Genomic DNA, 25603 nt, shown 5'->3' with positions numbered 1-25603 from the left:
AACTTAATCAACAGTATGTTGAATCAGAAAACCAGTGGGCTACTGTACATCTCGGGTAGCCTATACAAAATATGACGATTTAAAAAATCCTCTGCTGATAGAAAAATACAGTACATATTTTCAAAAATGACTTAGCGAGTTGGACGTGCGGTTAGTATCACGTAGCTATGCGCTTGCATTCGGAGGATGGTGGGTTCGAATCCCACCGTTGGTAGCCGTTAAGATGGTTTTCCGTAGTTTCCCCATTTTTACACCAGTAAATCCTGAGAATGTACCTTAATTAAGGCCATGGCTGCTACCTTCCTAATCCTAGACCTTTCCCATCCTGCGTCGCCGGAAATCTTCGATGTATTAGAGTGACTAGCATTTTTTTTTTCTAAGAAAGGAGTTCATAGTATGAAGACCAGATGGAAGCAGCGAACAATGAATGCTGTCTTGCCAGTACATACAACACAGATGCAGTAGGAGCGGTGACTCTAATGTGCCGTGAATCGAATCACTGTATCGATTCAGTAAAATGAATCGAATGTCCCATGTACTGACAACATAAGTACTGCACTAGTTAAGTTCACAACATAGCGAGTAGAACGTGCACTGACAATTCGGCTTTTGGTTCATTTTCTGTGGACTCTGATATTTTCTCGCATATCCTACATTTTTGTGCGGCCGGGGTGACGTCTCAACTATACATCTCACCTCGCCGGGCCAAATAGCATAATTGGCTGTCCCTAAGTAGGTTGACGGCCTTCCCCAGCAATGTTATCTACTTGCATCATTCAGGACATTGATCCCGCTATCCCGGAACAGGACATCTGTGAAGCCCTTCTCTCGACCGGTGTCTATTTTGTTCAACGCCTCTACCAAGGCACTGATCCAGCACCAGAGGTCCTGCTCTACTACACATTTGCCGCTGCCTGTCTCTCAGTCCAGAAAACTGGTGCTCTCATCCATCACCACATGTACTCTGTGGTTTCTACACCGGCTCACCTCCAAGATGAGATTGAAGCAGACGAAGAACTGGCTGCTAGTGCTGACATTACGCTTCCTCAGTCCCCATCACCCTCCTTACCAGTGTCTTCCTGCCCTCCCCCTCCTCTCACTACCACCAACGTATTTTCTACAGCTTCCTTTACTCCTCCTTGTATCGTATCTGTCACCACGACTACTATAACTACCACCCCCACCACCACTATCGCTCATACCTCTGCTTCTCTTACTACTATGTCTCATCCTTTTCTCCTCTCGCAAGCATCTCTCCCCCTCCCTCCCATCGTTTCTAAAACATCACACCCTCCTTCTACGCAGCCATCTGCCGAGGGACATACCGTCGCTTCTCCGGAGAATGTGGTCCGACTACCTCCGTCTATAGCTGCGTCATCCGAGGGGTCGATCCAAGCGTAGCGCCCGCCGCCCTTGCCCACGATCTCCGCCAGGCAGACATCCCCGTCCAGCGAGCCTTTCGCATCTATAACTCAGACGGACCTACTTTCCTGGTACGGATTCAACTACCCACTTCAGCCGCCGTCCAGCGCCTCATCGCTTCCGGAATTCACATCTATGGTCGCCATCAGCGGGTGGAACCTTCGCATTCTCCCCCACAACCTCTGCACCGCCCGAACACACCTCGCAGTCGTCCCCAGCCTAACCCTCCTTCCATCTCCCCTAGTCCACATCTTCGCTCACCTCCTGTCCCACCCCTGCCACCCCATTCCTCCCCCACTCCACCAACCCCTGACCTTCTTCTTACTTCCTTCACGAACTTCTCCTCATTCTATAATACCTTCGCCTTACACCTCTTCCCTAGCCTACTCTCATAAATCATTAGACTATATCTATGCTCTGTATCAATCATACAATACAATGAAAACAATCAAAACTTATCATAACACTAAATCCCCCTTAGCCACGAGGCCTTACCTTTCCCATCCCCCATTCTTCACATCGCCTTTTCCCATCTCCCACTTTCCACAAATCTCCTCAATCCCGCCCAAGCTCCCGGCCAGAGGGAGGGCGTAACCCTTCAGGTGGCCCGCCCCACCCCCTCAGGGTGGGGAATGAAAACGTTCTCAAAAAAACTGACAATTGCTACAAATAACAGACGAAATTGCAGAAATAAAGGAAAGACAACACTGAATATAAAGATTATGGAATAAAATTTGGTAGAATAACGTTCAAGAACACCAATTGCTAGCTTAAGGAAGTCCACATAACGTTAATAAAGAACGTGCCGCAGGTAAAATGTTAATCGGCACGAAAAAGTGTACTGAGAAAAACAAACAGAAATTAGAATCACACGCACTACATGGGGCTCTGCAGAAAAACGAAACGGAAACACTGTCACATAATATAAAATGTCCTCACTTCGGACGGAAACATAAATAATAATAATAATAATAATAATAATAATAATAATAATAATAATAATAATAATAATAATAATAATAATAAAGACTGTTGAGGCGCTGGCCTTCTGACCCCAACTTGGCAGGTTCGATCCTAGCTCCGCCCGGTGGTATTTGAAGGTGCTCAAATACGTTAGTCTCGTGTCGGTAGATTTACTGGCACGTAAAAAGAACTCCTGCGGGACCAAATTCCGGCACCTCGGCGTCTCCGAAAACCGAAAAAGTTGTTAGTGGGACGAAAAGCAATTATTATTATTATTATTATTATTATTATTATTATTATTATTAATATTAATAATAATAATGAGGCGGTAGAGGTGGGATCCCTCGCTGAGTCCGAGGGAAAAAACCAACCCTGGAGGGTAAACAGATTAATAATAATAATAATAATAATAATAATAATAATAATAATAATAATACATTTTAAAAAATAATAATAATAACAAGAATAATAAAAAATGACAATTTTTGTCCAACCCTTGTCCCGTTTCCCTACGGGGTCGGGTATGAAGTGAGATGAATCTGTCGTGGCGGGTTTTTATGACCGGATGCCCTTCCTGACGTCAACCTCATCAGAGGAGTTAATGAGATGAAATGAATGACGTGATATATGATAGTAGGGAGAGGGTGAAACCCGGTGCCGGCACATAGCCTACTCCTGTCGAATAGCACCAAGGGGTCTGCTCAAAGCTTAACGTCCCTATCCGACGGACGAATCACCATCAACAGCGTCATATGCCCTCGCTCCATATGAGCACTGCGGAGAGGTTTGGAATTTAATCCAGGCTTTTGGCACGCAATCTAGTGATTAGAAATTGTATACCACCACCTTCCCTACCCTGCCGGCCAACATTCTGATGGTGAAAATGTTTTCGACCAACGGGACTCGAACCGGCTAACCTCGGTGTCAGACCGTTTAGACTTCAGCGCCTCAACGATCATGGCCACCAGGCGGGCTAATAATAAAAGTTACAATAATAATAATTAACACAAGATAAGAAATACTGAACACAATAGAAAGGGGCGACTTTGATCTTGCACTGAGGAACCTAACTGAATCTCGGATGCAGTCTGCATCCCCAAAACCGACAAAGAGGAAAAGCAAACCCTGGTTCGACAGTGAATGCTACACAGCACGGAACCTGGTCCTGGAAAAACTGAATGACCTGAAAAAGGTAGACACGAACGACGACGCTCAAAGGCTCAAATATGTACACGCGAGAACGAGATATACCTCGCTCCTGAAGGCTAAGAAACAACAGTATATCCATGCCAAAGAAGAAGAATTAATACGAGAAGCAGAAGCAAAACCGTACAAAATCCTAGAGCCACGGAGAACCAAGGTGACCCCAAGTATCTCAATGACAATATGGGAAAACCACTTCGCAAATATACTTCAGAAGAAGAAAATGCAATACCATGCAAAAGGAAGTACCCGCTAACGGAAGAAGAAAGAATAACAGAAGATGAAGTTTGGCAAGCAATTGAAAAGAGCAAACCTCGAAAAGCAGCTGGCCCAGACAATATCTCGAACGAGCTGATGAAAGGATCAATGATATATACCATTAAGTTATGGACAGCCCTATACAACAAGTGTCTAGAAATCATGGACACCCCTGCAGTATAGAGAGAATCGACGGTCAAGGTGATCTACAAAGGGAAAGGACCACAGAACACCCCAGAATCCTACAGAGGGATAGCCCTGGAATGTGCACCATTCAAGATAATGAACAATATCTTACTCAAAAAGATCCATGACAACATAATGGCAGTTATACCTCGGGAACAGTACGGCTTTACTCCCGGAAGATCAACTATACAAGCGGTGGGACACGTACTCCAATTCATAAGCGAAGCCCTGGCTAAACCCAAAGGCTATGCATATGCAGCATTCGTTGATTACAAAAAAGCTTTTGACGGGGTAAACAGGGATAGAATACTGGAAAAACGAAAGCCTGTGTTAGACGAAGAAAGTCAGATCTTTAAGTTCATAGCAAGCATCCTCCGAGGAAATACAATTAGAATCCACGATGGCCTAATCCAATCCAAAGGAATCCAGCAAACAAACAGAGTACTCCAGGGAGATCCTATAAGCCCCATTATGTTTAACGTACTTACACATGATGTGATACAAAGGATACAAACAGAAGAAGTGAGGATGTGGTTGTACGCTGATGACATGATCCTGCTCTCAGAAAGAAGAGAGCCCCTGCAAGAAGCCATAAACAAATTGGAAGAGTGGTTCCAAGAAAATGACCTAGTTATAAATAGAGAAAAGACAAAAATAATGAAATTCAGAAAAGTAGGAAATTTGGCAAACACTGATAGATTCACTTGCGGGGAAGAAGTACTAGAAATAGTCAAAAGCTACAAGTACCTAGGACTCACACTGCAAGTGACAGGACATGCCTTTTCCAAGCACTTTGAAGACAGAGCTGTAAGAGCAATAAAGGCGACTTTCGAGATAAAGAAACTGAATCTACTATCCGTCACAACAGCCCTGAGACTATTCGACATACAGATTGCTCCCATTGCCTCATACGGCATACAGCTTATATGGAACCACCTCACATACTCGAATATGAAGCGATTGGAGGGAATTAAAACAGCCTACCTGAAAAGAATGCTCTGTGTCTCAAAATACACGCAAAACAGAATAACGTATATCCTGGCAGGCACAACCTTCTTTATAGAAGACCTCATGAAAGCTCATAATCTGATACCAACACCACAAAGCACCAGATTCCTAGAAGACAGGCAACAAAAAGCGAGTGACATCAGTCCCGGACTCCTCACCACCCCAGCGATGACAAGCAACGAATGGAAAAAGGCCAACTACCAACTGTGCCATTTAAACACAAGAGTGGCAGCCCACGGACTACATCACCGAATATGTTCAACCAAGGGATACCACAGCCCCACCGACAGATGTCAGTGCACCATATGTGGAGGACCATGCAACACGTATCATATCATTGAGTGCAAAGACAGAACATTGACTTTGTCACACTATGCAAATGATGCTAATTTCGTTTAATTAATTAATACCTTGTACACAATGTGTTTAATAAAATTATATATAGAACTAATGGGACGGTAAGTCCGTTCGCTTGTGCCGGAGTAGAAACAGGAAAAAGATTGTGATGATAAAAGAATAATAACAACTATAATAAGAAATAATAAAATAATAAAACAATAGACGGACACTGGTCGTGCTGCAGAAATATAGGCTGCACCACTGTGCGGAGGAGCATCATAGAGTTGGAAAAGAAGTACAGATTTTAGCATATAACAGGACAGTGGATGAGCGAGGGTAGTGGTGCGGGGTGGGGGGGGGGGAGGGGCGAACGTAACGTTTTCATGTTTAAAGAAAGTAAGCTGTAAGTACCGTGATTCCACTATCGGGGGGTGGTATACCAGGCCCCTTGTGGATGCATAATCCCTTCGCCAGGATATCAAAATAACTCCTGTATTACGAATGTTGAACACATACACGTCTCTGACATAAAATCATTAGATAAGAGCTTTCCGATCAGCTGATGTCCTGCTTACTCCGCTTGGGTTATTCAAAACAATCCCATTCCAGTCCGAGTAGTACTCTCGTGCTATCTAGCGGCAAATGTTTGCGTAGTATAATCCTTGTATAAAAACTGCATTCGCTTCGCCTTGCAGCCAACACGCAGCGCACCGTTGCAGCCAATTCCAACATTCACCGCTAGATACCAGCACTATTATACGAAGTTATCTGTTTTAAAATAATGCTGATTTTATAGAATCAGAAATTTCTCCATCGTTTAGCCGTATCTCAACCCTGCCGTATCTTCCCAATGTGTGACAAATTCTGAAAGACAACTATGTAACAAGAGAAACTTACACTTGAAAGTTGATTACTTAAAAATGAACCGTGCGAATGGATCTGTATAATTTACAAATTCTACTCTTCAATACCGGATTATTTCCTCATTCCTGTTCAAATCATTCCATTGTTTGGTGAAAATCAATATATCCATTACCGTGGTATACAGCTACTTACAATACGTTTCTCGTAAAGACTGCCTTTAATTAATCTGTTAAAACTACACTTCGATGGTAAACATTCTGTTCTCTATTTATATATTGAAGTTCTGGTCTGAATTAACAATTGAATAAACTTTTACATATTGAATTTTTGGATGCCCCAGTTAATTTGACCGGGGGCGTAATGAAATAATGTAGTGATGGGATAGCGACGGAATCGAGTGATGTGGTTTCAGAATCGGTATACTCGAGTCCAAGCATTCTAGTGTCGCTATGTGTGGACGCGTCTTAGAACTATAATGTATTGTACTGGATTGCACGGCATGCAGAGTCACCCACAGCATATTTTTGTGATGTGGATTGCAATATGTTTGCTGCTGATTGGTTTTATTGAGTCATCGGTCGTCAATAATTTGGTTATTACGATAATTATTGTCATCAAAGGAAAAATATTTATGACTTACTAACAAACCGTCAACTTGAAAGATAGACACGTAGGACCGAAGATGAGCGTGGGATGGGGACAATTTCCACACTGTGGTGGGGACCTTTTCTAATGTCGATAACGGCAGCGTTCTATTATTATTATTATTATTGTGCAGCTGGAAGTAGCCACCAGAGATTTGATGATAGCTATAAAATATTATTTCCGCGACGTCCTTGTAGGAAAACGTGTAATAATATTGTGCGAAATAATGACAATATTACTGCCAGAGAATTCATTGCAAAGATACATGTGTAGGGCGTTCAGAAACATGCATGTGCTGTAGTATCACTTATTGTTATTGTCCAACTCGTTGGCTGAATGGTCAGAGTACTGGCCTTCGGATCAGAGGGTCCCGGGTTTGATTCCTGGCCGGTTCGGGGATTTTAATCGCTTCTGATTAATCCTCCTGGCTCGGGAACTGGGTATTTGTGTCCGTCCCAACACTCTTCTCTTCATATTGACACACTACACTACAAATCACCACAGAAACACGCAGTTCAGTTAGGGACGCGCGGCTGTGAGCTTGCATCCGGGAGATAGTGGATTCGAATCCCACTGTCGGCAGCCCTGAAGATGGTTTTCCGTGAGTTCCCATTTTCACACCAGGCAAATGCCGGGGCTGTAACTTAATTAAGGCCACAGCCACTTCCTAGGCCTCTCCTATCCCATCGTCGCCGTAAGACCCATCTCTGTCGGTGCAAAAAAAAAGTACTGCTTACATCCCACCGCTATTCTTCGACCTTCGCTCAACTTCTAAAGACTACACTCGGTTTGTTCCTTTGCACAGTCATGTGTTGCAATGATAAACGTCAAAACGGAGGGTGTATTTTGTTCACTGCGTTCATTGTTTAGCTACAACAGAATGACGTTCTGTCTGATGATTTGCTTCGTGTACATACATCACATTCTGGACGCCTAATCTTAATACCCTACATTATATCTGCCGAAAGTATGATGTAAGTATAAACTGTTCACCTGTCCCCTCGAACGATTGTAGGCATACCGTGACAGTGAAAAAATGAAATGGCGTATGGCTTTTAGTGCAGGGAGATCCCAAGACGGGTTCGGCTCGCCAGGTGCAGGTCTTTTGATTTGACTCCCGTAGGCGACCTGCGCGTCGTGATGAGGATGAAATGATGATCAAGGAACACATACCCCAGCAACGTGCCAGGGAAATTAACCATTGATGGTTAAAATTTCCGACCCTGCCAGGAATCGAACCCGGGCCCCTGTGACCAAAGGCCAACACTCTAACCATTTAGCCATGGAGCCGGACACCGTGACATTGATTTTAAATAATAATAATAATAATAATAATAATAATAATAATAATAATAATAATAATAATAATAACAATGTTATGAGTTTTACGTCCAACTACGTACATTTTTATGGTTTTCGGAGATGCCGAGGTGAGGGAATTTAGCCACCCAGGAGTTCTTTCATGTGCAAACAATTCTACCGACACGAGGCTGACGTATCTGAGCACCTTCAAATACCACCGGACTAAACCAGTATCGAATCTGCCAAGTTGGGCTGAAGGCCAGATAAGCTATGCTATCATTATTAGAATATAGGGCATATTCAGTGGAGTAGGTGAGAGATGCCGTGAACGGATATTTTCATACTTTATTATGCGTATATAGTTTAGTATTATCTTTCGCAAGTCATCATCAAATTCAGATTATTTATTTTGCTCACTCATTAAGAATATTTATATCGTACCGGTTTAACGCAATCCCATAAAACCTCGGCGACCACTTGTACATATGCTCCATTCATCCAAGAGCGGGCGAGAGAGCGAACGTGTGACGTCATGCTGTCATCGAGTCTTCGCAAGCGAAACGAACCCGAGCCTGGACTCAAAAGAGTCGAGTACCGCGATTCCAGGCATCACTCGCGCACATCATTAAAATAATGGAACATGAGGGTGAAGATATAGAGATGGCCACTATTAGAGGGGGAAACTATCGATAGTTATCGATAGCGACCACTATCGCCTGATATCGATAGTCAGTTGCCTACTATCGATAGTCAATGATAGGTTTTTTTCCCCTCATTGGCTTATTTTATACCCTAACATAGCGATGGGTCGAACCAGTTCATTCCTATGAACTACTTCACTCATTCACACTCTTTACTGTGAACCGTTCAAATGAAGTAGTTCATGAAGTAATCAAGCCTGATGAAGCTGCTGAGTATGTCGTTCAGCAGCACCGCCGTCTCGATCCTCCTATACTGCCTGCTCTATGCCAGCCTTTTTGCGACTACGCTGCGACAAAATTTCTCCGCTAGATGGCAGACATAGACCCACAATGGTCTAAACTTATTCTAATGACGACAGCCTACAAAACACTATGTAGTATGGTCATATGTTCACTGAAGCTCGTAAAATACATCAGTAATAATAAATATCGGCAATATTACCTGCAATATTTCCTGGACGAAGGCTTGGAGTGGTACCGTACTTTTTGTGTTCTTGCCAACGCAATATCAAATAATAGAGGTCTTACGAACTTGGTTAGGATAATATCACTAACATTTTGCTGATGTTCTTTGACATCACAGTGTAACAAAACACATTCTGAAAGATTTTTAATATTTGTTTTAAATCGCACCGATACAGATGGGTCTTATGGCGATGATGGGATAGTAAAGGCCTAGGAATGGGAAGGAAGCGGCCGTGGCCTTAATTAAGGTACAGCCCAGAATTTGCCTGGTGTGAAAATGGGAAACCACGGAAAACCAACTTCAGGGCTGCCGACCGTGGGGTTCGAACCCACTATCTCCCGGATGCAAGCTCATAGCTGCGCGCTCCTAACCGCACGGCCAACTCGCCCGGTATTCTGAAAGGGAAGACGTCGCAAGTCCTCGTATTACGCTCATACGCTTGAAGGACTTCGACAATAGGGCACATCAGTTTAAACGAACTCCTGGAGATGCTTCACCAGAGCAACAAAACTAGGTTTTGGGTATCGAACTCCTCCTCTGTCCTGATGTATAATCAGTTCCATTTAGAGGTGTCGAAGCTCTAGGCAGTGAGATGTTGCTGACACAAATGTCACACTCCACCCTCTCTTCAACAACACGAACCTAGTACCCGCAAGCTAGGATTTGATTTCCTGTTTCTAGTTTGACTGGAATATTATCGTATGGATATCTGAGGTTGTCCAAAATGTCTAAACATGAAGGCGTTTAGTGATTGTCCGTCACAATTTTTATCACAAGGAATCCACTATCCTCCACGGCTTTAATCACCTTCTGGAAAAAAATCCGCAGCCTCTTTCCAGTCATTCGACCGGGGCAGGAATGGAATGAATGAAGCCCCCATCTAGCAGGGAGGATAGGAATTGTGCCGGCTGGCGAAGCCTGTCGCACCCCTCCGGGGCAATGATTAATGAATGGCAGATGAAATAAAATTATATTCGAGAGTATTTCTGGAATTAAATATCACAGGGAAAATCGGAGTATCCGGAGAAAAACCTGTCCCGCCTCCGCTTTGTCCAGCACAAATCTCACATGGAATGACTGGGATATGAACCACAGAACGCAGCGGTGAGAGGCCGGCGTCTACCGCCTGAGCCGCGGAGGCTCCATCAAATTCTGAAATAAGGTGTAAAGGCACAGATGCGAGAGTAATCTGAGGATATCCAATTACTTCCTTCATTAGGTCTTTGCCTAGATAAAGCCGACAGCCGCTTTTCTCTCAATTCTAGACTGTATTTCATGGAGTCGTATATTTTCTGGCTGCGAACAACCTTGCTGAGATTGGCAACATGGTATACAACAGTTGAATATTTCGGGGAAAGAATCTGAAGTTTCAGTTCTACGAAAAGTATACCTTGCACGAACGGAAAGAAGCAAGTACGACAGCCGCTTTTCTCTCAATTTTCTTCTAGACTGTATTTCATGGAGTCGTATATTTTCTGGCTGCGAACAACCTTGCTGAGATTGGCAACATGGTATACAACAGTTGAATATTTCGGGGAAAGAATCTGAAGTTTCAGTTCTACGAAAAATATACCTTGCACGATCGGAAAGAAACAAGTACCAACACCTTAACATCACTTTTCAAATATCTATAAACATAACAGGATTAATTCATTTCACAGTTCTATTCAAAATATATCTTGTACGAACGAAAGTGACCAGACACGTTTACTCATTGTACAAAATAACTAAGGTTTTCACACACATTCATGCACCAATAATACAGTGCTACACCCACATTGACAGCGAAGATTGTGCGTCTACTGCTGCACTCTTACGGCGATTGGGAGAACTATTGGTAGTCGCGCCTTCCTGTGTTAAACTAGTGGCATAGAGCAGGCAGTATAAGAGGATCGAGACGGCGGTGTTCAGCAGCGACTTCGTTCACAGTATCTCACTCACTCAATAAAGCTTCATAATACTTAACAATTACTGCGTTTACATGCAGGATTCAGATCGATCTGAGTACACTTCCCGTATTGAAAACGCCATGTAAACAGGGACTCAGTTCGGATTGAGTCTCAAGGTCGATACGGTAAAATCTGGGATCGTATCGTACTCAGTTCGAATTGAGTTCCATGTAAACGCGGATCGTACTGAGATCGTATTGAAAACGACTGCGCACACACTCCATGTTTGTTCTGACAAAATCATCATCATTAAAGTTCTGTCAAAATGACAAATATAAGCCAGTACCGTAAATATATTACCTGTATAAATGATCAGCACCTGCAATCATAAGACGGCCAGCCCTGGCGATTAAGAAAATCACGATAACCTTCTGTTGGGGGTAAAATTGGAATGTGCGTTCTATCTATTGCACCAATTACATTTGGAATACCACACATACTTTCAAAACTGAAAGTTGTCTCCTAGGCTTCTACTTCATTTGGCGTTTTTAAATTCTAAGAGGTGATATCAATTTTACAACAATTCTGCATCGTCTGTATACGTCGATGTTGCCTGGCGGATTCAATACGATACTCAAATACCACATGTAAACGGGGATCGTATTCAATACGGTAAGTGTACTCAAATCGATCTCAATCCCCATGTAAACGTACTAAATATTACCAACAGATGGCAGAGCTATGTAATTATGGACCAAATAGCTTGCTTGCTTCACTGCCTTCGTAATGCAACAGGCCATACTGTAGGAAGCGCGCGAAGGCAATCAGCTGATCGATTAGGGCGAATGTTACGAGTTGCATCTCCGAGTGTAATACGAAGTGTTTGAAAGCTTTCTGTGAATAATAGGGGTTATTGAAAGTCAATTATTGATTTTTAAGTATGTTAAATGCCTTTTCTTCTAAATTATCGTAATTCATCAAAGCGAGATCCACATAAGTAGCTGTAATTGAAATAGTGAGACAAGGTTGTTTAGGTTAGGTATGCTATCTCCTCGTGGGGAGCTGAGTTAATTCAGAGGATTTATTGCTCCTTGTTAAATACATTAATTGAATATTTTCTGTTCTGTGTTAATACAATGTGTTGTGAGTTGAAGTGTGTGTGAAAAGTGATTGCCATTATGCCAGAAAGTTGTTGTGTGCCAGGATGCAAATCCAATTACTCAGGTGAATATACACCAGTATTTTCATTTCCTTCGGATGAGGAAAGAATTCATTTATGGAAGAGAAAAATACCGAGGGAAAATTTAACAATTACAAAGAATACGGGAGTATGCATAATTCATTTTCCTGAAGACCAGATTGTGAGAGAAATCAGAGCAACCCGTGCTGATGGTGAGTCCTGCTTTTGTCTTTCTTCTTGTGGTACAGATTTATTGTAGTGAATTTTGCAGAATAAGCCTACAAGTAATTAAATGGGCAATAACTGAGCCTGAATTTGTGATGTTTCTTGGGTAGGGAATATTCAGAATTAGCTGCCTTTTTTCCTCTCATGCTAAGTAAGATTAAAACACATCTTAAAATGTAGAAATGAATGCAGTTTATAAATCCTAATCTTTGTTAACTGATTTTAGCATTATTATAACACTGAAAAATTAAACTATTGCTAGTATGAATGATGTTTATCTTGTAGACAACAACAAATGGGCCAATTTTTTTGCTTAGGTACTGAATTGGTGGTACCACGCAAGAAATTGGAACTGACAAGTGATGCCGTACCATCAATATTTCCAAATTTACCAAAGTATCTTACTTCAGACAATCGCGTTTATCGTAAAGATCCAGAGGAAAGAAGAAAAACTTATATCGAGAATGAAAACAGGAAATATACTCAGTGGTTGTCAGAAGATGAAATTTCAAATTTAGATCAGGTTTTAAATAATGAATCAAAGTATAATCATTTAGATTGGATAGTCAAAGGTAAAAATGAGAAATTGTATTTTATGAATGTAGATTTCAGTGACTGTGCATCCCTTAAAAGAACTGTGACCATTGATAAAGAGTTAAAAGTAAACATTTTTGTTGATAGTATAAATATTGAGGTAGGGCAGTTTTCATATATTTTAGGCCCAGAGCTATTATGCAACTCTTATTCTAAACTGGTTAATTTGTTAACGGCAGTAAACAACCTTGAAAGTAAAGATGTTACAATTAAGGATAAAATTAGACATATCCAGGTTGTTCTTAAAGAGTGTAATGATGTTTGTGAGGAAAGCAGAATAAAAGCTGCTCTGGATTTCATTAGTGAACAGCTTGCACTTTTATTTTCCAGCCAGATGAGGTATTCTGTTGATACTTTAGTTTTTGCCTGTAGCTATTTTTATTCATTTCCTGCTGCTTACAGATTTCTTATGAATTTGGAAATTCTTGTGTTGCCACATCCCTCTTATCTCAAAACATTCACTTTATCTAGCATTAGTTCTGATGTTAATGATTCACTTAAGAAGTATCTGAAAGTAAAATGTGATGCCCTGGAAGCGCATGAAAAACTGGTATGTCTGTTGCTAGATGAGATATATGTTAAACCGAAAATTACATACAAAGGCAACAAAATTGTTGGCATGGCAAGGAATTCATTGGATCTTACATCTGCAACTACTGTTCAGACTTTTATGATTAAATCTATTTTGTCAAAACAGAAAGATGTAGTAGCTTTACTGCCAGTAAAAAATATGGATGCTGATTTTCTCTATCAGTCAGTAATGAATGTCTTACGCACACTTCATGAAGCAGGCTATGAGGTTGTTGCTGTTATTGCAGACAATGCTAAGGTTAATGTTAAATGTTACAAACTGTTAAGTAATGATAGTGTGATCCACCCGTTTATCTTTAACCCCTGTGACAGTCAGAAGAAGTGCTTTTTACTATTTGATACAGTTCATCTGTTGAAAAATTTAAGAAACAATTGGTTAAACGAGAGGGACAGTACTTTCATCTACCCATCAATGAACGATGTTAACACCATTCAGTTGTGTAAATTTCAGGATGTCAGAAGAATTTATCAGGACCAGAAACTTCATCTTGTAAAGCATGCCCCAGGTCTTTCCTATCGAGTGTGTTATCCAAACAGTTTTGAACGACAAAATGTTAATTATGCCGTAGCGCTTTTTGATGATAAAACAATTGCTGCAATGTCTACTATCCAGGATACAGAGGGTACAAAAGAGTGGTTGCAAATTATCAGGAAGTGGTGGATGATTGTTAATGTGAAGCATCCCGAGAAGGGGATTTGTTTGAGAGAGAAGTATGCTGAGCCTATTAGAAACATGGGTCAGGAAAGTGTTCAGTATTTGTATTCCTTTTGCTCCTGGCTCAAAAGCTGGAATGATATTGTTATCATTGACTCTCCCAAAAGTTGTGGAAAACTCAGTAAGGAGACATTTTCAGCTTTGTTACATTCCACTGAGACCTTGCTCGAACTATGTAAATACCTTCTGAATGATCTGAAGTTGCATTATGTAATGTTAGGCACTTTTCAAACTGATGACTTGGAGCAAAGATTTGGAAAGTATAGGCAGATGAGTGGGTGCAACTACAATGTTTCAGTTCAGCAGATAATAGAATCTGAGAGAAAAATAAAAGTTACAAATTTACTGAAGTTAAAGTCTAGGCAAGCAATTTTCAATGTTTCTGAGATGATCAAAGATATTAATGCAGCTTCAGACCAGGACATATCCAATGAATTCCTTTTGCCTGCTGAATATGACCATGTCATAAATGAAAGTGAGGAAATTGAGATGGAATCCTCTACTTTAGAAATAATAATATTTCTTGCTGGCTATGTTAGCTTTAAAGTCTCTCTCAGATGTGAATGCTTGTTGTGTAAGACAACTCTAATTACAGCTTCAGGCTTAATTTGTGATTTACCCCCTGAAGTGAGTTATTTAAACCATTTAAATCGTGGAGGGTTAAAGTATCCATCTAGTTTCTCACTTGAAATTGGAATTCAGGTGTATAAAATTTTTGAAGTTCTTGTTTCTGATAGTTACAAAATGTTATTTTTGTATTCTGAGGACCCAAAATCTGTGCTTAATCATCTGGTACTAGAAGCAATGCAACTTAGTTCCTCTACAATTGTATGTGAATGTGGGAAAACATTAGTATATCTTGCTGGCCGGTGTGTTACCATTTGGGCGAATGTATTGCTAAATAACTACAGTAAAATTCAAACAAATGTTTGTGTGGAAGAAAGTGCCTCCAAACGATCTTGGAAGGATAGTGCCGGAAGTTCCAAGAAGAAAACCAGGAAAGCTGCCGTATTTATGGACATCTAAAGTTATGGAGGTAATGCCTTTTATTATTACACATTTTATTTTTGTACGTTCGTTGTCTCCATGCTTTTATCAATGAAAAATATGATTTGTTGAGTGCGTTGACAAGTAAGACAATCGTTATGCTTTGAATGTTTTTATCACGTTCTAAACCAAATTTTCCTAAAATTATGTCGGCCGTATTTACTATATTTCGAAAGATCACAGTGTTATTGTTTTCATCTGTTATATTAATGCAACCAATCGTTAATATTTCGTAACTAAAAGACAAATTATATCGCATTACAACGATATGTGCATGCATTGCGCGGGTCGGACGGACCTAGCCGACCGCCTCTTTGCGTGACGTCACAGAAGTTACACTACGGCCTGATCATTACGAAGGCAGTGCTTGCTTACAGCATCTAGATGATGGTAGGGACAGGGAAAAGATAAAAGATATAACGAAGGAAATACATTTAATCTGGGGTAATCTTATTCGCATGATGCACTCAACAGTGTCTTTATCTGCCACGTGATACCTGTTTTAGCTGTCCTCTGGCAGAAAACACCAGGGTTCACGTTATTCATCATATCATAATATTTTTTCCTCTTAAAATTCAATCCGAAATAGAATGAATATGACTACCACTGCCACAAATATATATTTATCTACCTTGATGAATCTTTCATATAGTTATCCTCCTGTGAGCGGGGGCGGTATAATAACACCCACGGTATCCGCCTGCCTGTCGTAAGAGGCGACTAAAAGGGGCCCCAGGGGCTCTGAATTTTGTAGCGTGGGTTGGCGACTATGGGACCCTTAGCTGAGTCCTGGCATTGCTTTCACTTACTTGTGCCAGGCTCCTCACTTTCATCTACCCTATCCGACCTTGCTTGGTCAACTCGTGTTCTTTTCCGACCCCGACGTTATTAGAGCACTCGAGGCCTAGGGAGTCCTTCATTTCACGCCCTTCGTGGCCTTGGTCTTCCTTTGGCCGATACCTTCATTTTTCGAACTGTCGGATCCCTTCAGTTTTTTCTCTCTGATTAGTTTTAATAGAAGATGGTTACCTAGTTGTACTTCCTCTTAAAACAATAATCACCACCACCACCATCTTTCATATAGTGTGCTGTCACTAACAAGTAGCTCCCATTTTTAATTGAAGTCCACCCATCCATTGTCAGTACAACAGCTTCTGCAGACGACATTGCAAGCATAACACAAGCCTGCGAAGTGTTGAAAGTTTTCAAATATTGTACTGAGAAAATGAGCAGTGAAAGACTGGTCATTGCGTCAAAAGTTATGCTCCTCATTCGGTCATTGAAAAGATGGCGTTGCAGATTTGCCAATAACTCTGAAATTCGTGGTGATGTGAAACAGATGGCCGAGAAGCTAGTGGAAGAGCTAAATCGTCGTACTTAAAGCACTCTAGGAGAGACGATTCCAGCTTCAGGTCTTTAAAAATGATGTAAAGTCCGTTCATTTTGATTTATTTTTTAATTAGTCTATTCCCCAAGTGCAGTTTTGTTTAATTAATTAAGTGTTGTGTATGAGATGAACACTACTGCAAGGAAGATACTCTTTCGGCTGTGGATTCAGCGCACTTTTTACTTCCAGATTCTCAAGGCAAGCATTTTATTTGCATATCTGCTGTGCTCACTCTGTCGGATTGTCAGTATCTTTGTAGGCTATATATCTTTAATGGTGTAATAACACAATTGACAGGTAGGATGGGACTGGGAGTAAAGGACGAAATGAATGACGTAGCTAGAGAAGAGAGAGAGTAAGCGAGCGACAGACAAATGGAATGAGTTGTGAATGATATGAAGTTTTTGAACTGTGAATGATGTGAAGTGTGAGAACTGTGAAGTGTTTGAACTACCAGTTCATTGAAATTGAGTAGTCAGTTCACACTTCATAAGAGTGAAGCGTTCATTATGAACGACTCATTCACGAGCTACCCATCACTAATTAGTACAGTCTTACCTAAGCAGCGGACGGAAGCAGACGTTTGGAGCTGACAGTGCCGGTAGAGCAGGAGCGCAGTGTGTGCGGCGAGTGGGAAGAAAGACGGGAGGGAAGAGGAAGATGATTGGTGTGGACCAATATCGGGTGGTTATTGGAAGATGGCAGGGAAGATGGAAACAGCCTGGAATGAAGGAGGTAAAGTGGAAACGAGAATGATGGGTGTGATAATACAGGTGGCAGCGGTGATTATGGTACTGTTAATTATAGGGGGCGTGGAAGAAAATCCCGATCCGACTCACAGTGGCAATATGAACTGGGAAGACGTGGAGGTCATAAGAAAAGTGGTCAAAGAAGTTGTAGAAGAGGTTTGCCCGTGTGAACAGATTAAAAATGTGATGAAGGAACAAGTGAAAGAACTTGAAAATATAAGGCGATGGATACAGGGAAAAACGGAGGAAACAATGACCAAAGTGGAAACTAACGAGAGAGAAATTACATCACTCAAGACGAAAATAAGGAAGATGGAGGAAGAGATGGTAAAGTTGAAGTCAGTAGCAGAAGATGGTAACCAAGAACGCAGGAATAAATGCTTATTCATATATGGGGTGCCGGAGGAAAAAGGTGAGGACAAAGTGCTGACTATATACAAAGTGGTGGAAGTCATCCAAAAAATGATGAAAATCAATTTTAGCGAAGCTGATATTGACGATGTGGGAAGGGTAGGTAAAGCATGGGGTAACAGACCGATAAAAGTGAAGATGTTTTCCACCCTGATGGCGGAAATAGTGATAAGAGGAGCGGATAATATACAGGGAGCAAAAATTTGGATTAAAAGAGATATGGGAAGAGATGGGATCAAGAAGATAACACCCTGCAAAGACATTTGGTCCGGGCTCGATTGCAAGGGTTAAGAGCCTACATCAACGGTCAATTATTAGTGGTAACCAATGGTCAATGGACCAAATATTGGACAGTAAGGAAATTACGTGAAATGGAGCAGAATGAGAAGGAAGTGGTAATGGGGAAGAGGGTGGAAGAAATGCGAACTACAGATAGTACAGTTGGTGAAGACGGGCATGGAAACAAAGGAAAATAGGGCATTAGAAAAGAGCTCGCAACGAGGAGGAGACATCACGGTAGAGGAGGCCATGCAGGTTATCGTTGAAGAGATGAGGAGGGAGTCCAGGACGAGGATTGAGGAGCTGAGGTCGGAGTTCGGTGCCAGAGACGAAAGGAAGAAACACGGAGTGAATGGGGGGGGGGAGGAACCACAAGACGTCACGAGTGCACATAAACGGAGTGAAAGGGAGAAGTCAGAAGCACGAGGTGGCTTGGTAAAAGGGAGGAGCTTGAGCCTGAAAGAAATGTGGGAGAAGACGAGTAACCTGGACGTAGGTGTAATGACAAGAAGTTAAAAAAACAAGCAGTAGCAGCAAGTAAATTGTTTAAGCTAATGGGAACAGTGGAGGATGTGTGTTATTTGCAGTTGAAATAAGAGTGATCAAGTATTAAATTAGTAAGAGGTGAAGTGTGTGTGGATAAAAGAAAACAAGTGTAGCGAGACAGTGGAATTCAAGAACGGACAATAGTAATGAAACGTAAGGAGAAAAAGTGCACAGAGACACGTCAGTGGAGGTAACAATGAAACGGGAGGAGAAAGAGTGCTCAAGGACACGGCAATGGAGGTAACAAGATAGCTGGGGTTGCAACGTAAGTAAAAATACAGGAAGGTCAGTGTTCAGAAAAGATTGTGCTGAGTAATGTACCAGGCCGGAAGAGACATGCCGCGTGTTTAAAGAACAGATACCGTCTGCTTACACTATTGCATCCTACGTAGCAGTATGTTATTGTGTAGACACTCTCCACAGCAATGTGTTATGGGTTTAGTTCGCACTCGACATAGCAATATGTTTTTGTTTAATATCTATATGCAACAATGCGTTATTGTTTTAATTTCTGATTATTATACTCCCAGACTACTTTTCTGCCACTGCCAACAGACTATCAATAAGGGTTGATCTCGGGTGAGGCGGCAGTGTTTATTCTGCCTATTGCCATTTTTTTCATTAATATTATCATATATGATTTTGTTCATGTATCTGTTTGATTAGCAGGTGACAGTATTTTTCTTTTCCTTTTGTGAGCTGGTTTAGGTAAGATTTGTTATTTTTTCTCCACATAAATGGATCATATACATATTATGTAGATCTGGAGAAAGAATAAAGAATAAAGTTACAGTGTATTAGTAAAAACATTACTTTCTGAGAAATTTTATAAGTTGTGATATGAGTTTAACAGCAACCTGTTGGCTTTTTCGACGACACTATTCTGTCAAAATCCTCCCAAACAGAGTACCCTCCGTCGCTGGGACTGCTTTCCACAGACAGCAGGACATCTTCATGTCTTCTCTCCTCTGCTGGAGCCACCCGACCATCCCTATTTATGATGTGTGTCATCAATTCAGTAGCGTATTTCTTTACTGATTCAGAAGCAGATTGGTCAGAAAACGGTAGGAGCTTAAATCGAGGATCTAAAAGTGTTGATAAAGCAAGAGTTTTGCTGTACTGTATATTTTTAAACCTGATACTTAGTCCCCTATGCAGCTCTTTGACACAATCAAGTACCATCGGGTGCAGATTTTCTTTTTGAAGCTTCTCACAAACAGATGTGAGACCTTTTGTCAAGATGATCACCTGACTGCCGGTTATGTACTGCTCTGCACTCATCTCTACCGTTACATCATAAAATGGTTTCTGAGCTTTGCAAAGTTCTCCACAAATCGTCCACTCTTCTTCAGACAGGACTGGAATATCCTTGTTGATGAGGGTCACTGCTGTCTTCACCGCGTCCTGGAGTTCCCAAATCCTTTGTAGCATATGGTATGTGGAGTTCCACCTCGTTGGTACTTCCTGAAGTAACTTTTTACCTCGGTGGCAAATGGTACACTAAAATACATTATTGTCAAGCACTAAATTTTAAATTAACAAGAAGAAAATTTTCCTAGAATACAATATTATACAATTTACACTAACAATCTTTCTCTATTAAACACATAGCCCATTCTTAATAAATTTATATTGTTTACAAAATTCTACTTATAATATCTCCTGCACTTACAAACATAGTCAACTCATATACAGTATGTGGAATTACTTCAAATAATACTATACAACTGGTATAAGATTAAAATTTACATTGCATTTATTTACTTATTTATTTTCTTTTTAGCCATTTTGGAACCTAAGTAGCATAACGACCTGCTGCGTCTTAACCAGAGCCCCTTTTGCCACCACTTTTCAGACAGGACTGGAATACCCTTGTTGATGAGGGCCACTGCTAGATTCTTACTAGTGTGTGAAACCGGCATTGATGAACACTCAAGAAGAACTGATATCAACGTGAAGTCATCATTTATAAAATGAGCTGTCACAGCTAAATAACTTTCAGACAAACACTGGAGTGTAGACGATTATGAACAACGTTCATGCACAGCTCATATTCTGCAGGGATCATACTGTTAGAAATAGATTTTCTATTAGGCAGTTGGTAGCCCAGGTTAAGTCCGGCAGCAAAATCTAGAAAACCTTTATCTTCTACTATTGAAAATGGTTGAAGGTCTGTTGTAAACAGTTTAAGAAGTAGTTTGTCAATTTTCTTCCTCTTTTCCGCATTCATTGCCTTTGGTGGAAGAGTTAAAAATGATTTTACAGATGTCTGTCTTACTGTGGGAAGTTGTGGTGTTTGTGACGGATGGGTTTCGATTGTGGATGGGCCGGGTAAATTGTCGATCTGTGATCCTACATTTTCATTCTGAATTGACGGCATAGTAATGGATATGAGGTTGTCTTCATTGTGATCATGAGTAAAGGTAGAAGTTGAAGAGGCGGAGGTTGAATGGGCGCACAGACTTACAGGAGGGTGCTTTCTAGTGAGATGTTTTCTTAGGTTAGTGGCAGTAGATTTAAAACATAGTTTTTGACCACAAATATCACACGAAGCTAATTTATTTACAGCGTCAGTTACTGAAAAATATGTCCATATATAACTTGTTTTCTGTTTTTTATTCATTTTAAATCTGAGAGATCACTCGTAAAGTTACAACTTGACGGAACAGGATATGCTTCTGGTGTTCTGGAATTAGCACGCTGTGGCTGTTGCCTGGACGCAACACTCGCTTGCTGTGGAACGGTATTCCACAAAATAACCACGAAACTTAAGCATATTAACATAAACAGGCTGGTAATATATATACTGTATATATAATAACTTGTCCTGACTGACTGACTGACTGACTGACTGACTGACTGACTGACTGACTGACTGACTGACTGACTCATCATCGCCGAGCCAAAACTACTGGATATAAAGAAATGAAATTTTGGGGATACATTCATATTAAGATGTAGGTGCTCGCTAAGAGAGGATTTTTGAATATTTCGTGGATAAGGGGATGAAAAGGGGTGTGAAATTTTAAAATGAGTGTATCTATATCTCAAAACTTTAAAAGTTTACAGATGTAAAAATTGGTATTTAGAATCTTCTTTAAAAATAAGGAAATACGTATCTTATTGTTTAAAAAAGTCCCAGTAGGAGGGGTGAAAAAGGGTGACAAAGGGGTTGAATGCCTTTCATCAGGATACCGGTACTTATGTCTCAGAAACTGAACATATTACAGACCTGAAAATTGGTACTTTTGACCTCTTTTAAAAATAAAGAAACACGTATTTTTTGTTTTTTGGAAAATCCAATTAATGAGAGGGTGAAAAGGGGGGTGAATTTTTAAAATGAGTGTATCTATATCTCAAAACTTTGAAAGTTTACAGATGTAAAAATTGGTGTTTAGAATCTTCATTAAAAACAAAGAAACACGTATGTTTTTGTTTTCGGAAAATCCCAATAGGAGGGGTGAAAACGGGTGAAAAAGTGTTGAATGCCTTTAATGAGGATACTTATATCTCAGAAACTGAAGATATTACAGACCTGAAAATTGGTGTTAGGGATTTCCTTTAAAAATAAAGAAACACGTTTTGTTTTGTTTTGGGAAAATCCAATTAATGGGGGGGGGGTGAAAAGGGAGTGAATTTTTAAAATGAGTGCATCTATATCTCAAAACATTTAAAGTTTATAGATGTAAAAATTGGTAGGCCTATTTAGAATCTCCTTTAAAAATAAAGAAACACGTATTTTTTGGTTTCCGGAAAATCCCAATAGGAAGGGTGGAAAAGGGTGAAAAATTGGTTGAATGTCTTTAATGAGGCTACTTATATTTCAAAACCTGAAGATATTACAGACCTGATAATTGGTATTTGGGATCTAATTTAAGAATAAAGAAACATATATTTTTTCGTTTTTGGAAAATCCAAATAATGGGGGTGAAAAGGGGGTGAATTTTTAAAAGGGGTGTATCTATATCTCAAAACTTTGAAAGTTTACAGATGTAAAAATTGGTATTTAGAATCTCCTTTAAAAATAAAGAAACATGTTTTTTTTGTTTTCGGAAAATCCCAATAGGAGGGGTAAACAAAGGGGTTGAATGCCTTTTATGAGGATACTTATATCTCAGAAACTGAAGATATTACAGAACTGAAAATTTGTATATGGGATCTCCTTTAAAAATAAAGAAACACTTTTTTTTTTTGGAAATCCAATGAATGGCGGTTAAACAGGAGTGACAAATTGGGGTGAATTTTTCGAAAGACTATATCTACAGAACATCTGAGAAACGTAAAATGTTACAGACGTAAAAAGTGGTATTTGGAATCTCCTGTTAATGTAAAGAAACATAGGTGATTTGTTTTTGGAAACTTCACAAAAGGGGAACTAAAAAGGGGGCGAAATTTTAAAATGAGAATTTCTACAGTATATCTAACAAAACTTAACATGTTACAGAAGTGAAAATGGTATTTTTTATCTCTATTAAAAATCAAAACACGTGTATTTTTAGTTTTTGAAAATACCACTTGGGCGGACTGAAAATAGTGTTGAATTCTTTTAATTAGGCTACCGATATCTCAAAAATGAAGATGTTACAGACGTGAAATTTGATATTTGGAATCTGCTTTAAAAGTAAAGAAACACGTATTCTCGGAAAATCCAATGAAAGGGGGGGGGGAGGTGAAAGAATTGAAAAATTGACTTAATTGTCAATATAACAACATCTAATATAATATAACAACTAAAGTTGTTTCAGACATGAAAATTGGTATTTGGATCTCCTTTAAAAACAAAGAAAAACGCGTTTTGGGGGGGAAATCATCGTGGGGGCGGGAGTGAAAAGGAGTTGAATTCCTTTCATGAGAACACACAAATCAAAAACTAAAGAAGTTAGAGTCGTGATAATTGGTATTTAGAAGATCCTTTACTATTAAAGAAACACGTATTTTTTTGCCGAAAAATTCACTTGGGAGGGGGGAGGAGTGTGAAAGGAAGCGAAATAAAGTGAATAATTTTTATGGGGGTACTTATACCTCAAAACTGAAGGTAATAGACGTGAACATTGGTGTTTGGAATCTCCTTTAAACATAAAGAAACACGCCTTATTTTAATTTTTTTTTTGGCGAGGGGGGGGGTAAATAAACTTAACGGCGGTGGGGTGTAAAAGGAGGTGAGACCAATTGATTTTACTGTTCATAATGTACTTATAAAGAGCCTCCGTTGCTCAGGCGGCTGCGCGCCGGCCTCTCACAGCTGGGTTCCGTGGTTCAGATCCCGATCACTCCATGTGACATTCGTGCTGGACAAAACGGAGGCGGGACAGGTTTTTCTCCGGATACTCCGGTTTTCCCTGTCATCATTCATTCCAGCAACACTGTCCAATATCATTTCATTTCATTTGTCATTCATAAATCATTGCCCCAGAGGAGTGCGACAGGCTTCGGCAGCCGGCACTATTCCTATTGTCGCCGCTAGATGGGGACTTTATTCATTCCATTCCTGACCCTGTCGAATGACTGGAAACAGGCTGTAGATTTTCGATATACTAATTCTGATCATAAACCGATCATTTTTAATCTTTCCTGGGTTCGTTTTCAAGAGCCATGTTTTCCTTCGGAGAACGTTCTTAGATTACAGTAGATTCTCCTGACATATAAATAAAAATTTAAACACATTTGAAATAAACGATAGGAATCAGATTGACCATCCAATTGTTCACCTCTATAATAAGGTCAATAATGCACGGAAGTATCGCCAGAAATCACGCACACTTGCCTAAGCGCGACAATGGTGCTGGTCACATTGTCAACAATGACAATGGCAGCAGATGTAATTTACCGCCAAGTAGCGGTCTTGCATCTTGCTGTGGGGTCCAGAACATTTATAATTTTTCCGAGGTATCTGTGGAACAGCAGATGTGAAAGAAGGTGCGGGCTGGAATGGATCTAACTACAAGTCTGAAAGATGAATTAAAAATTTAAATAAAGGTTATATTTTCAATAGACAACAAAATTTAACAAATTTTTACATAGAATTTGAAAACTTAACGAGTACAACAAGTCAACAGATATCCAATAATCAGGTACAAGACCAGAAAAGCAAGGATTTAGAGAGAAATTAATGATCTGGGCTTCAAGCCCCACCTTTTACAATCTCTGAGCTCTCAGCTCACAACCACAAATTACCAAAGGGCAGAAAACCCCTCATTACATGGAGCACTTGCTCCCACATAGTAATGTCCAGCCTCCTAGAGGCACCTTTCCAAAACACCATAAAGAGCTGACCGCTCTCAATCTTTCAAGCGTATTAAAGGCCACAACAACTTTCGCATTGCCTGCCTCTCAAGGCACACTTACAAATAAACAGGGGTACCTTGTACCCATTCTACTGGACCTTCAATTTTTTTTAAAAGGTTAATTTGAACGGCCCTAAATACAAAAGGAATGGAGGCGAGACCTTACACTCGTACATGAAACTAGTTAAAACATAAGTGGCGCTAGGCCAATTCAACAGGGGCTATTCCCACACTAGGGAGGTGACTCGTATAAGAAAATTTTAATACATTAGGAAAGAGAAGAAAATCGGTTATGAAAACGTAGTCACCTCAGATTAAAATGAAGGGTAGCTCAAGAGGGTAAGACACT

Source organism: Anabrus simplex, chromosome 14 (genome assembly GCF_040414725.1).
Source record: "Anabrus simplex isolate iqAnaSimp1 chromosome 14, ASM4041472v1, whole genome shotgun sequence".
In the NCBI taxonomy this organism is placed as follows: Eukaryota; Metazoa; Arthropoda; class Insecta; order Orthoptera; family Tettigoniidae; genus Anabrus; species Anabrus simplex.
The sequence above is the reverse complement of the archived record's forward strand: the minus strand, read 5'-3'. Positions refer to the sequence as shown.